This window comes from Pleurodeles waltl, chromosome 11 (genome assembly GCF_031143425.1).
Source record: "Pleurodeles waltl isolate 20211129_DDA chromosome 11, aPleWal1.hap1.20221129, whole genome shotgun sequence".
NCBI classification, from domain to species: domain Eukaryota; kingdom Metazoa; phylum Chordata; class Amphibia; order Caudata; family Salamandridae; genus Pleurodeles; species Pleurodeles waltl.
In genome coordinates, this window is record NC_090450.1 from 77,540,403 (window position 1) to 77,553,025 (window position 12,623).

A 12,623-nucleotide genomic window follows, 5' to 3' on the forward strand; every position below is an offset into this window, starting at 1 on the left:
CGTAGTTCTGGCGCACCAGAGTCTGTGTTCTCCATGCCTCTACCCTTCTGGCATGGAAAGTCGTGAAAAGAAACAGACGTCTGCACAACAAGGTGGCACCTGTATATGTCCCACAACAACATATCTGGCGACCACAATGATAAACGTGGAGTCGATTGTTGCCACCTAACGGTGCTCAAGGGTACTACTCGAAGAAAAATCTCCAGATCCAGACTGACGCCTGGGGGAAGAATGCTTCCACCAGTATTATTCAGGGGGTCCATCAGTTAGGAAACCAAGACGTGGTTTAACAGACGGTATGAGTGCAAAAAATTAATTATACTGGGAGAAACAATATAAATTGATGCCGACAAAAGGCACTGTGACTTCGACACTCAGCTATGAATAGATGTATAGGAAGTTGCCAAAGACTGTAAGAACTTTTGGCATATTGTGGTTAACGAGGGACAGAGTGATAAGAATTATCTTGCAAAATGTATCCAGCCACATGTCTAGCACAAACACTTTTCTGATTTATATGACCCAAGCTAGTCGCAGAGTCAGACCCTAGGGTGTTAACAGACATGGGGAAATTCTAACCAAAACCCCTTGGCTATTGAGCTCAAGGAAACATGTGCCATTAAAAACATTATTCCTGGTGAAGAAGCATGCCCAAACGGGACACTGGGGACCTCTTTGCCTGAGAATATAACTAAAGTGACAAATGCGATTCTAGCAGGAGCAGATATCCCAAGTAGCTGGAAAGCTGCAGAAATTATTCTGATTTATGTAAAAAAACAAAAAGGCTCTAGAGACCTTCCAATGAACTGCAGACCCATTAGCCTAATTGAAGCCACTCGGAAGGTGTTTTGTAAACAGATTCTGAATAGATTAGACCAGTGTACAGGGGAACAGAACTTGTTTCTGCAAGCTACTTTTAGGAAACTACTTACAGACAACCAGGTGTCCAGATGTTTAGCAGTCTACTGGAAGACAGTAGTCTTACAGAAGCAGCACTAATATGTGGTGGCTGTGGACTCATTTGATTTGGTCCCTTGTTGCAAACTATGGGAGGTATTGGAACATAATTGTGTTCCTCTAGACCTACTTGACACTCCTCTGCTTACATCAAGGTACCTGCGCACAAATTTACTGGGGTCTTCAGGGTAAACTAACAGATTGTATAGAGAGGGGAACGATAGGCGTGTCCTCGCCCCTACTCTTTTTTTTTTTCTCTATGTAAATGATGTGGCAGACCAACTGGATACTTGTAATAATAATGCCCTTAGTATTGCTGGCTAGAAGATCCCTCTGCTTCTTTCTGCATATGATATATTGTTGGTATCTAAAATCCCAGTGGGTCTGCAGGTACTAGTGGATTGCTTTGCAGCCATTTGTGATGCCCGGGGGCTGGAGATTAACCGAACAAAAACTATATGTTTGATGGCATGTATGGCTGAAGATACACATGCTCTGTATACTCCTGCCATGTAGTGTTGGGTCTGAAGTTGTGCAAGTTGTTTTTCTTCAAAGAAGTCTTTCGAGTTATGAGGTCGAGTGACTCCTTCTCTCAGTGATATTCACATGGGCATTGACTCTATTGTTAGTTTGTTTTCTCTCTGCCGTCTGGTTCGGACATGTGCCTTCGCTCCATGCTTCAACTCCACTTCAGTTCGATTCTTATCTAACTTTGATGGTATTGTTATTGTTTGCCCTTTTCTATATCTGCGCCTCCTCAAAAACTCTGCCAGTTCAACTTTGTTCGACTGAAAGCCCTTCGGCACCTACCTTTGACATCATTACAAGTCCCTCTAAAAAGGGGTTTCTGGTAACAGAGTGCCCCTGCCTGTTATGTTCTGGCCACATTGTCATGCAAAATACCCGCACAAGGATCAACACTCTGTGTGCAAATTGTGTCTCTCTCCGTACCACAAAGAAGCGGACTGTGATGCGTGTAAATGGTTTTGGTCGACGACCAGGTCCAGTACTGCAGGGCTTGTCACCTCGAAATGTCTCTAAGGGCCTCAGACGACACTCCGGCCATCTTCGGCGAGGAACACGCTTAAGAGCAACCAACCATCAAAGAAGAGGAGGCCTTCTCTCTCGACTCCGACATCGAGGTAGACTTAGAGATGCAGAAACTACTGTCCGCTCAACAAGTGAGTACTGCAACTGCTGACCCTGCCCTTTCAAACAAGCTGATCAAAATTATTCTAATTCAGCAGTCCCACATTCAGAGGTCATCGGTCCACCACTGCTTCTCAGCCATAGTGGAATCAGGAAAACTGTTTGGATGCCCCACCTTCAGGCCCAGCGCCAAAAGGACATACAAAGTCTGAGCCTTCAGCATCGACCTCTTTGGACAGAGAGCACACTTAGTTGCTGACTCTCTTTGGTGCCAGCCCGGCAGTCCACTCTTTCGACCTAGACCCTGACAAAACCTCACACTTTGAAGCCAAAACCCTCTGAGCCAAAAGTGACCAAGGTGGTCATTATGATCATGGCGGTGTGGGCCGCCATGCCGGTGGTGGAGGGAAAACCCGCCAGCTGGCATGGCGGCCCACACCGCCACATAATGAACCCTTGGAGGGCCACCTATGGCTGCCCTCACTCACCGCCAGGCAGCCTAGTGGCGGTCGGCATCATTATCCGACAGGGCAGCGATGCTGCCCCTCGGATAATGATTCCGCAGTCCCCAGCCTTTCCCTAACGGTTTTCCCCAACAGGGAAAGGCTGGCGGAAGGGGTGCACAGGGGCACCCCAGGGGGGCCCCTGCACTGCCCATGCACTTGGCATGGGCAGTGCAGGGGCCCCTGTGCAGTGCCCCATCGCGAAGGGCACTGCCCGATTTACGGGCAGTGATCTGTGTGACGGGTGCAGCTGCACCCGCCGCACAGAGGCATTGGCAGTGGCTCCATGTGGAGCCACCGTCAATGTCACGGCCAAGCATTCCTGTGGGCTGGCATGCGGAAACAATGTTTCGGCCCGCCGGCCCACAGGAATGTTCTTTATGCGGCCGGCGGGGTTCCAGGGCCGCTGGCGGTCAGTAGTAAGACCGCAGGCATGAACACGGCGGTTTCGACCGCCGTGTTCATAATGAGGCCCCAAGTCTTCATTGGCTTCAACCTGACCTATTCAGCCTATTTTGGAGTAGCTGGACATTTGGCAGCGAAGAATCCAAATTCAGGGAGGGACTGGCCATATGCTTGCTACACCCTCCTCTCCTCCATCACTCAAGAGGAAATTGACTTTTGAGGAAGCACTGGATCTACCCCTTTCCCTTAGGAAGAAAACCATGGACAAGGCCACCAGTCCTGCCTTTCTTCCTCTTCGTTCCACATCTCCCCCTCCACTACCTTCACCACCACCTTATTCTCCTCAGCTGTTATCTCCACCACAATACCCCCTAGATATATAACTTCAGGTGTCACCACAATCGGATACTGGTGAGTTAGGGATGCCACAAAGAGATCCCATCCTATTGGACATCTATGTCACAGATCCCAGCACAGGGAATGATCTTTACCCAGCTCACCCTTCCCCACCTGAGAACACAACCTCGTACCAAACTTTTTTTGCAGTGCAAAACTAAACAGGGAACCACTGGAACAAGACTTCCTCTTTGACTCTCTAGCTACTTATCTGCCCATGTTAATTGGTATGATGCGACATGCGGAAGACATCTTTAAAGACCCTGTTAGGGCCACGGTCATCATTCCTAGAGTGGATAAAAAATATAAGCCAACTTCATCTGACCCTATTTTCATTGGGGTAGGGGGGCAACTACCAGTGGATTCCATAGTGACACTTTTGCACGCAAGTGGGCTGACCCCCAGGTTACTGGTGACCCCGCACCCAGAGAGAAAAAGCAAGCGTATAGACACGGTGGGCGAAGGGTTGTAGACCAGGTCCAACCATCGGTGTGTTGTCAACTCACAGGCTCTACTAGTGTGCTGTGATAGGGCTCATGGGGACAAAGAGAAGGAGCTACTTCAGTACCTCCCAGAAGAGAAAAGGTGTCACAAAATGGTAACGGTGGGGCAAACTATCACCAACACCTCTATTCTCTGCGTTCTAGATACAGCAGCACAGGGAACTAACATAAGCATTTTCATAGGTGATACGCTTGGCTAAGGTGTTCTGGCTTCAAACAAGAGGTCCATCATGCTGTTCTTAACATGCCATTCAACAAAGAGCATTTGTTTGGTCTGCCCGTAGACGCTACTTCAGAAAAGATCAATGAGGACACAGACTGCTAAAGCAATGGGAGCATTGCACACACCTACTCCTAGGGGGACTTTTAGTCACCCAACCTACTGTGGGGCCGACAAATCCACCTCTACAAAGGCATCCACCTCACAACAAAAGCAGCCACAAAGTTCCTACTCCAAAGGCTACTGCCATGACTCATTCAGAGGCAACAACATCCAGGATAGAGGTAGGGGTGCCTCCCCTCGTGTAACAACGCCCTCTGCCAAGCATTGACTACTCTGTTGTCCCCCCCCCCCCCCCCCCCCCCAACCACACACCTGTTGGGGCGGACTGCAATTCTTTTTACCCAACATGGCATTCTATCACAACAGACAAATGGGTGTTAGCCATTATCTAACATGGCTATTGTTTGGAGCTCATTGCCACACTGCCCAACCTTCCACCTCGCCCTTACAGGTTAACGCAGGAACATCAATCACTAGTCAAGTACGAAGTTCAAGTCCTTCCCCTCAAAGGGGCCCATAGAACCCATTCTCATTTAACATTAGGGCTCGGGTGTATATTCCCTAATCTTCCTAATCTCCAAAAAGTGCAGGTCTTTAAGGCCAATCTTAGATCCCATGCCTCGAAACAAATGAATCTTATCAGAGCACTTCCATATGGTCACCTCACAGGATGATATTCCACTTTCTCATCAGGACAATTTTATGGCAACACTAGACCTAAAAGTTACCTACTTCCACATACCAATACATCCAGCTCATCGCAAATACTTAAGATTTGTCATTGCGGGCAAGCATTACCAGTACAGAGTTTTCATTTGGGGTGACCACCACACTGGAAGTGTTCACCAAATGCCTAGCAGTGGTCACAGCCCACCCCGCACACAAAATGGCCACGTATTCCCTTACATAGACGACTGGCTTATCAAAGCCAGCACACATTATCCGTGCCAACAACACACCCAGATGACAATAGATCTTCTCCACAGCCCAGGGTTCACTATCAACATCCTCAAATCTCACCTGCAACCTCTACAGGTTCAACCATATTTGAGACCAATCCTAAACACACAGTTAAAATTAACCTACCCCAATACCACTCAAATTCGAAATTTTCAAGCAACATTGCCTCAGTTTCAGATGAACCAGAACCTCACACTGAGGACGGTTATGCCTCTTCTAGGAATGATGGCTTCCTGCATTGCCATAGTTCCTCATGCAAGGTTACATATTCATCTGCTACAGGAATGTCTAGCTCATCAGTGGTCTCAGTCACTGGGTTAGTTGGAGGATCTAGTGTTGATAGATCGCCACACGCACTGTTCTCTGCAGTGGTGGAACACCAACAACCTGTTGAAAGGGCGGCCCTTTCTGGACCCTGATTCCTAAATTAATCTCACAACAGATGCATCATAGAAAGGATGGGTGCTCTCCTAAAAGACCTCAGACTATAGGGTCTCTAGGATGCCAAACATCAATCTCTCCACATCTACTAAATAGAGCTTCATGCTGTTACACTAGCATTGAAAGTTTTCCTACAGCGCCTGTCTCACAAGGTTGCCTAGTCTGGATGGACAGTACGACAGCTATGTATTACCTACAAAAACAGGGGGAGTAACAGTCTTCACAACTGTCTCAGACCATCTGGAAGTGGGCTCTACATCACAACATTCACCTGTTGGGGGAATACCTTCCGGGAACAGCCAGCGACTTCACAGACCTGCTCAGCAGGATGCAGCAACAAGTCCATGAATGGGAACTCAACCCACAAGTTTTCCTGCCATACTTCCAAAAGTGGCGATTCCCTCAAATAGACCTTTTCGCCACAGGAGAAGACGCAAAATGCCCAAACTTTACCTCCAGGTTTCCACACCCACTATCCAAGGGCAACGCACCATGAAGTGCTCAAAGGTGGGCCACCTCTTTGTTTTAGGACCTTCCTTTTTATGACTCTGCAGGGTTCTTGACTAAGTTGCCTTCCGAGGTGATAGACAAACTCTTTGGTCTCAACTGCTATTCTTTGGTCATACATCTCGCAGAGGTCTTTGACCTTATCTTAGACCTCACTCCTGATAGTGTGTTCCTAATAGAGACCTGGTTGACACAGGACTCCGTGGCAGAACCAGTTCTCTCACTTCCTCCTGGTTACCACCTGAAGAACTTTAATAGAGCCAATGGCAAAGGTGGTTGCATTGCGTTGATCTATAGAGAACTACACATGCCGCTTGACCCTTGGCACTATCCCAGAAATGGTCTTGAATCGCAATTTTACCCTTTCAGGGGTTCTAATTTATCGCCGCCCCGCCCATTCAAAGCCTTTAGAAAGGCATTGACCAATTTGACACCCTCACTTAGCTTTAATTCAGCTAATTTTCACATCTTGGGTGACCTTAATATTCATTTACATGCCACCCAGGATGGTGATATTGCTAATTTTTAGACGATCTTGCTGCATGTCAGCTGTCTCAACTATTTGTGGGTCCTACACATTCAGCTGGCCACCTTCTTGACTCTGTTTTATCAAAGCTTCGTTCTATGAAGGTATCAACACCCTTCCATATGTCTTGGATGGATCTTTTGGGGGGGGGGGGGGGGGGGGTTAGTCTTTTTGATCAGCCTACTCAACTGAGGGTATACTTGCATGGCAACTCTCGCTCATTTTCCTCCAAACTCAAGACTAGAGAGTACTTGGATGAATTAACAACTGGGTGGCAGGCTGGATCTATTTAAGATGTTGTAGGATATTTTGAATTTCTGTCCTTTATGAGAAAGAGTGGAGGGGGAAGGGTGCAATATAGAAGTTGGGGCCTGTATCTGGACTAGACTTCAAGGTATATTTTTCTCTCTCTGATTAAGATAGTGGGATATGGCTTTTGGACAAGGAGTGATCTATAGTAACTCATTAATTAAAGTATATTGTATTATTTTGCTTTGTTTTTGATGTGCATTATCTCTTCTTAGGTGCACTTGGAGGATTTGATGGGATGCTAGGTGGCTGGAGTGGGTTGGCACTGAAATTGATTTCGGGAGCCATCGTTCAGACCTGGAGAAGTCTTGACTGCTTTTGGGTGGTGGTGGTGGGGGGAGGTGAATCTTTGAAGGGAATGGGGAGGGTTCGATAGGGTGGGGGTGAGGGTGGAGGGGATGTTGGAGGGGTTTAGAGGGTCACTACACAAAAGGAGGTGGTTGTTTACCTTCCGGTTTCTATCTTTTGTTTACTGCTTTACTTCTATTGAGTCTGGCAAGGCGTGGTAAATAGAATTGCTCAGGAAACAGATAAATCTGATTACCTAAAATGGCTTAACTCCGTGTAGAAACAGTTAACTTATGTGGGCTGAACAACAATGGTAAAAGGTGTCAAGTAGCCTTGGATCTCAAAATCCTGCTGGCAGTTGCACATATAGAGGGGTCAGGTAAAAACAAATCTGCCAGATACTTTAAGATTTTCATTGGTAGTTTGTACCACCCAGAACACTAGAACACCAGGACACGGGGGGGGTTGGGTAGTGATTTTGATATGAAAGAACTTGGGCTGCTTTAGTTGTAGCCTTGCTGATAAATATGAATGTTGGGCCATTACATTATGTGAAGGTAACCAAAGCTTCTTTACTCTATGCTCAGTTTATGGGTCTACGTTAGAAAACCTGGCTCTTTTTGATTGGTTGACTATGGAACTATCCTTATTGCTAACCCCAATCATAAATTGTGGGGACTTTAAAATTAATCTTTTAGGTGTCTTTAGGGCAGTGTGGCCTTGGTTTACACCAGGAGGAAGCCAAGGGTCTTTAAATCCCTATTCTTTTTGGGAGGGACCATGGGCTGTGCGATGTGTGATATAGGGTGAAGGATCCAGATCCTGGCTTCACTTTCCTTTCTGCAATGTTTCTTTTTCTTTTTTTTTTTTTTATAAGGCAATTGACCCAGTCCTGCTTGGTCTCTTTTTGGCTCTACAAACGGTGAAAGTCATACCTGAATTGTGGTCTTCAGCAGGGGTATTGGTTGTTGTTAGACTTTTCATCCTTGGCGTGGTCTCCCTTAACTTTTTGCCTTTGTTTTTCAGGTTGTTGTGTGCTGGACTCTGATTTTGCTGTTTTTGTTACTCTGGGCACTTTACCACTGCTAACCAGTGCTAAAGTGCAAGTGCTCCTTTACAAAATATGTACATAATTGGTTTATCCATGATTTGCATGTTTGATTTATTAGTAAGTCCCTAGTACAGAGCACTAGAGGTGCCCATGGCCTGTAAATCAAATTCTGCTAGTAGGCCTGCAGCACTGGTTGTGCCACCCACTTAAGTAGCTCTGTAATCATGTCTCAGAACTGCCACTGCAGTGTCTGTGTGTGCAGTTTTTAACTGTAAATTCGACTTGTCAAGTGTATCCACTTGCCAGGCCTAAACCTTCCCTTTTCTTACATGTAAGGCACCCCTAGGGTAGGCTCTAGGTAGCCCCAAGGGCAGGGTGCAGTGTATGGTTAAGGTGGGACATATAGTAATGTGTTTCATATGTCCTAACAGTGAAATATTGCTAAATTTGTTTTTCACTGTTGCAAGCCCTGTTCCTCTCATAGGTTAACATGGGGCCTACCTTTAAATATGACTAAAATGTAGATTCCCTTTGGGAGTGGATGGACGTGGAGTTTGGGGTCTCTGAGCTCACAATTTAAAAATACATCTTTTAGTAAAGTTGATTTTAAGATTGTGTGTTTGAAAATGCCACTTTTAGAAAGTGAGCATTTTCTTGCTTATACCATTTCTGTGAGACTGTCCGTTTGTGGATTCCCGGTCTGGGTCATTTTGACAGTTGGGCTGGTTGCACCACACACTAGACAGTGACACAAAGGGAGCTGGGGTGTATTCTGCATTTCCTGATGAGCCATCTGTGCTAGGAGGGAGGGGATGAGTGGTCACACACACCTGAAAGGGCTGTGCCTGCCCTCACACAATGCAGTCTCCAACCCCCTTGTGAGTGTCTGGGGCCTGGCCTGGCCAAAACAGGATTTCACAATCTAGAGAGACTTTGCTTTGAAGTAGTCCTACTTCAAAGGAGAAAATTGGTATAAGAAGGACACCCAAACCACAGACTTCAGAACACTTCTGGCAACCAAGAGGAACCTCTGCCTGGAGAAGAGCTGAGGAAGAAGAGCTGCCATGCCTGTGACTGTGCTTTGTGGAGCTATCCTGCAGTTGCTGCTTCTGCCAGAGTAAGAGGGCAAAGACTGGACTTTGTGTGCCTTCCATCTTGTGAAGATCTCTAAGGGTTTGATTTAGAGCTTGCCTCCTGTTGTTTGAAGTCTCAGGGACAGGAAAGACTTCTCTCTGCCAGCACCTGGGGTCTCTGGAGAGACTCCTACTCTGCCAAGTGGTGCCCATCCAGTTCCTGGGACCCTGAATGGAGAAGCTGGCAGCCTAAGAGGAAGAAATCCACGCACAGAACGCCGTGCGGGGAAAAGATCGACGCAACTGATCTGCAGATGAAAAATTGGCGTGCTGCTCACTTCGTGGCTGAAAATCGATGGTCACCTACAATGCGACCGAAGGATCAATGCACAAAGCTGGAGAAATGACACGCAGCATCGCTGACGGAGGCTGGTGAGATCGCAACCCGCGCTGTGTGGTTTTTGGATCATTGTGCGGCTTGATTTCCAACGCAAACCCCACTGGGCGTGTAAAAACAACGCAAGGCCTGCCCGGACCCGAGAGTGCTGACCGGATCGACGCATCGCTTTCCTGCGGAACGAAGAAATGACGTGCCCCAACCCGACGAAAGGAGAAACGACGCAAGGTCTTGCTCGTGAGTGAAATCAACTCACTGCAAGCCCTTTTTGACGCACTCGCCCGTGCGGGGTTATTTTTGACGCACCCAAGGTACATTTTCACGCTAACAGCGTTACTGTGTGTTTAAAAATACATGAAGACTCTTTCTACTTTTTAACTGATTACTTGACTTGTGTATTGTGGATTTTTGGCGTTTTGGTCTTGTTCTGTTTAGATAAATATGCTCTATTTTTCTAAACCTGTGTTGTGTCATTTAGTTACTGTGTGTGTTGGTACAAATACTTTACACCTAGCACTCTGAAGTTAAGCCTACCGCTCGTGCCAAGCTACCAAGGGGGTAAGCAGGGGTTAGCTGAGGGTGCTTCTCTTTTACCCTGACTAGAGTGAGGGTCCTTCTTGGACAGGAGGTAACCTGACTGCCAACCAAAGACCCCATTTCTAACAGTTGTTTTTAAGATTTTCTACTTGTGACAACATACATGTATTCCAGGAAGGGGGATGAAGGATCATATCCGCTGAGTGATTACTCTTTTCAATGCAGCATCTGCTTCTGGAGACCCTATTGCTTTGATATTGTTAGACATGGAGAAAGTATAATAGTTTCCTATAGGTATCTGTGACAGGGAATGAGTCCGGTTTGAATCTGGCGGGATTTATTCAATGCGGTGTGAGCAGTGTACTGTAGGCCTGTAGGCCTATGGCTAGGGTACAGCTGATGTGTGGCCATTCTGGATTGATTCAGATCCAAAGGGATAGGGATGCCCATGCACCCCACTTCTTTTTGCCGTCTGCAGTGTTCCTTTACTTAGGACATTCGAGTCCAATGAACGTATTCTGGTGATACATTTTCAAGGCTGGGATACAAAAGTGCTCGTATATGCAGATGATGTTGCTATCATCGCGCAGGATCGGGGGGGGGGGTGCTGGTCGAGATGGAAAGAGAGGCAGCCGCCTTTGGGGAATATACTGGGTATCTGCTGAACCAAAGTAAGAGGCAGGTCCTGATTAACACACACAGTCAATTTACAGATTTGCCGGTTAAGAGTGCTGTATATCTGGTTGTCTCTGTTACTGCAGATTTAGATAAAGTAGTGGAGGGGGACCTTGTACCAGCTACAGAGAGGGCTAAGACCGAATTACGGAGACTGGAGAATCTCCATCTTTCTATTATGATGCAGTGCAATATTAAGATGCTATTTTAAAAGTCTGTACTTTTTCCGGGCTGTAGTGCTGGGATTCGAAGGCCGTGGTTTAGGATCTAGAACGAGCTCGTTTGTAGATTTATTTGGGTTTATGGCAAGACTAGAAGGGCAGTTTTTATTACTTCCAGGGAGAGGGGAAGCTGGTCAGTGCTAAATTTTAAATGATATTATTGGTTCGCAGCTCGGCAATATATGCACTCCTTGGTGTAGAGGACCACGGTGAGGAGGATTGGGCTGAATATATAGATCACCCCAATGTATGTGCTATTGATTGGGTAAGCAGCTTGTGGATATTTCTTGAGACAGTTTGAATCCAGTTATTTTAAGACAGTCGGGATCCCGGAAGGTCTGGACTGCTCTCTAAGAAATTGGGGCTAGGGTGACTAAACCATTACAGTCTGCTTCAAACTAATCCCGTGCTTCCTGGCATTTTTAGTGATCACTGTGTTAAAGCCTGGGGCAGCCGAGGACTGAGGATTGTAATAGACGTTTGTGACGGGGATGGGATAATTTCTTTTGAGGAGCTGAGGGATATTTTTATAATTAGACATAGAGATTTCTTTAAGTATATTCAAATTCGAGATTTTTTATATAGGGTATGCTGGGGGCCCAAGTTGATTCTCACAAGTAGAGCTGATTGAGTTTCTCAGGAATGTTAGGGAGTGCTCGATTAGTCAAATTAGCAGTATTTTGAATCCTCTGACTCGGGATGATATTAAGAGATGGAATAATGGCAATAGAAGCAAGGTACTTGAGATTGTTGTTTTCTCGAACTTGGCTGAACAGTGTTATGCTCTGTCGGTCTTCAAGCTTTATAAAACTGTATTTAATTTTTATTATACATCAGCAAAGATAGCTTGGGTGTCGGCTGCACTTGCTGTCCGCCATGTCAGCTTCCGGAAATTGACTTATCCATATCTTTTGCTACTTTCCTGAACTTGAAATACTTAAATGTAAGTGGTTAAATTCTTTGAGAGCTTGTTAATCATGTTAACCCCCCTAACTAGTACTTCTGGGACTTCACAATGAGCTCGTTCCCGGGTCTTCTCAGTCCTTTATTTTTATAGCTATGGCACTGCTCCGGCTCTGTATTGCTTCAGCCTGGCTGGATCCTGGCCCTCTGATTTTTTTTCACAATGGCTATCACGCTTGCTGGAATTAATTTATCTAGAAAGGTTTGTTTTAGAAGAGCATGAAATCCAGTAATAAAGGTGAACAAATCTGGGTGCTGCTGCAGTGTTGGGTGGGTTCTTATTCGGAATCTTAAAGTTGACAGAAACCGCGGTTAATCTTTGTTTTCTCCCTCGAGGTTATCTTTTGGTAATGTATGGTAATTGTGTTTTTTAGGCAACGACTGGTATAGCACTTTATAGAGCGGATGTCATAGATTCTGAACCCATGATGCAATTAGTGTGTTGTGGAAATGTAAAGCATGATATGCACCTGTTGGGT

At 46.1% G+C, this 12,623-nt stretch overlaps 1 protein-coding gene across 3 annotated transcripts in view; it reads left to right on the plus strand.

Annotated features, from left to right (window-relative positions):
- ATP11B (ATPase phospholipid transporting 11B (putative)) overlaps positions 1-12,623 on the plus strand; it is a 456,703-nt gene that overhangs the window by 147,614 nt on the left and 296,466 nt on the right. The gene's annotated exons all lie outside the window — the stretch shown is intronic.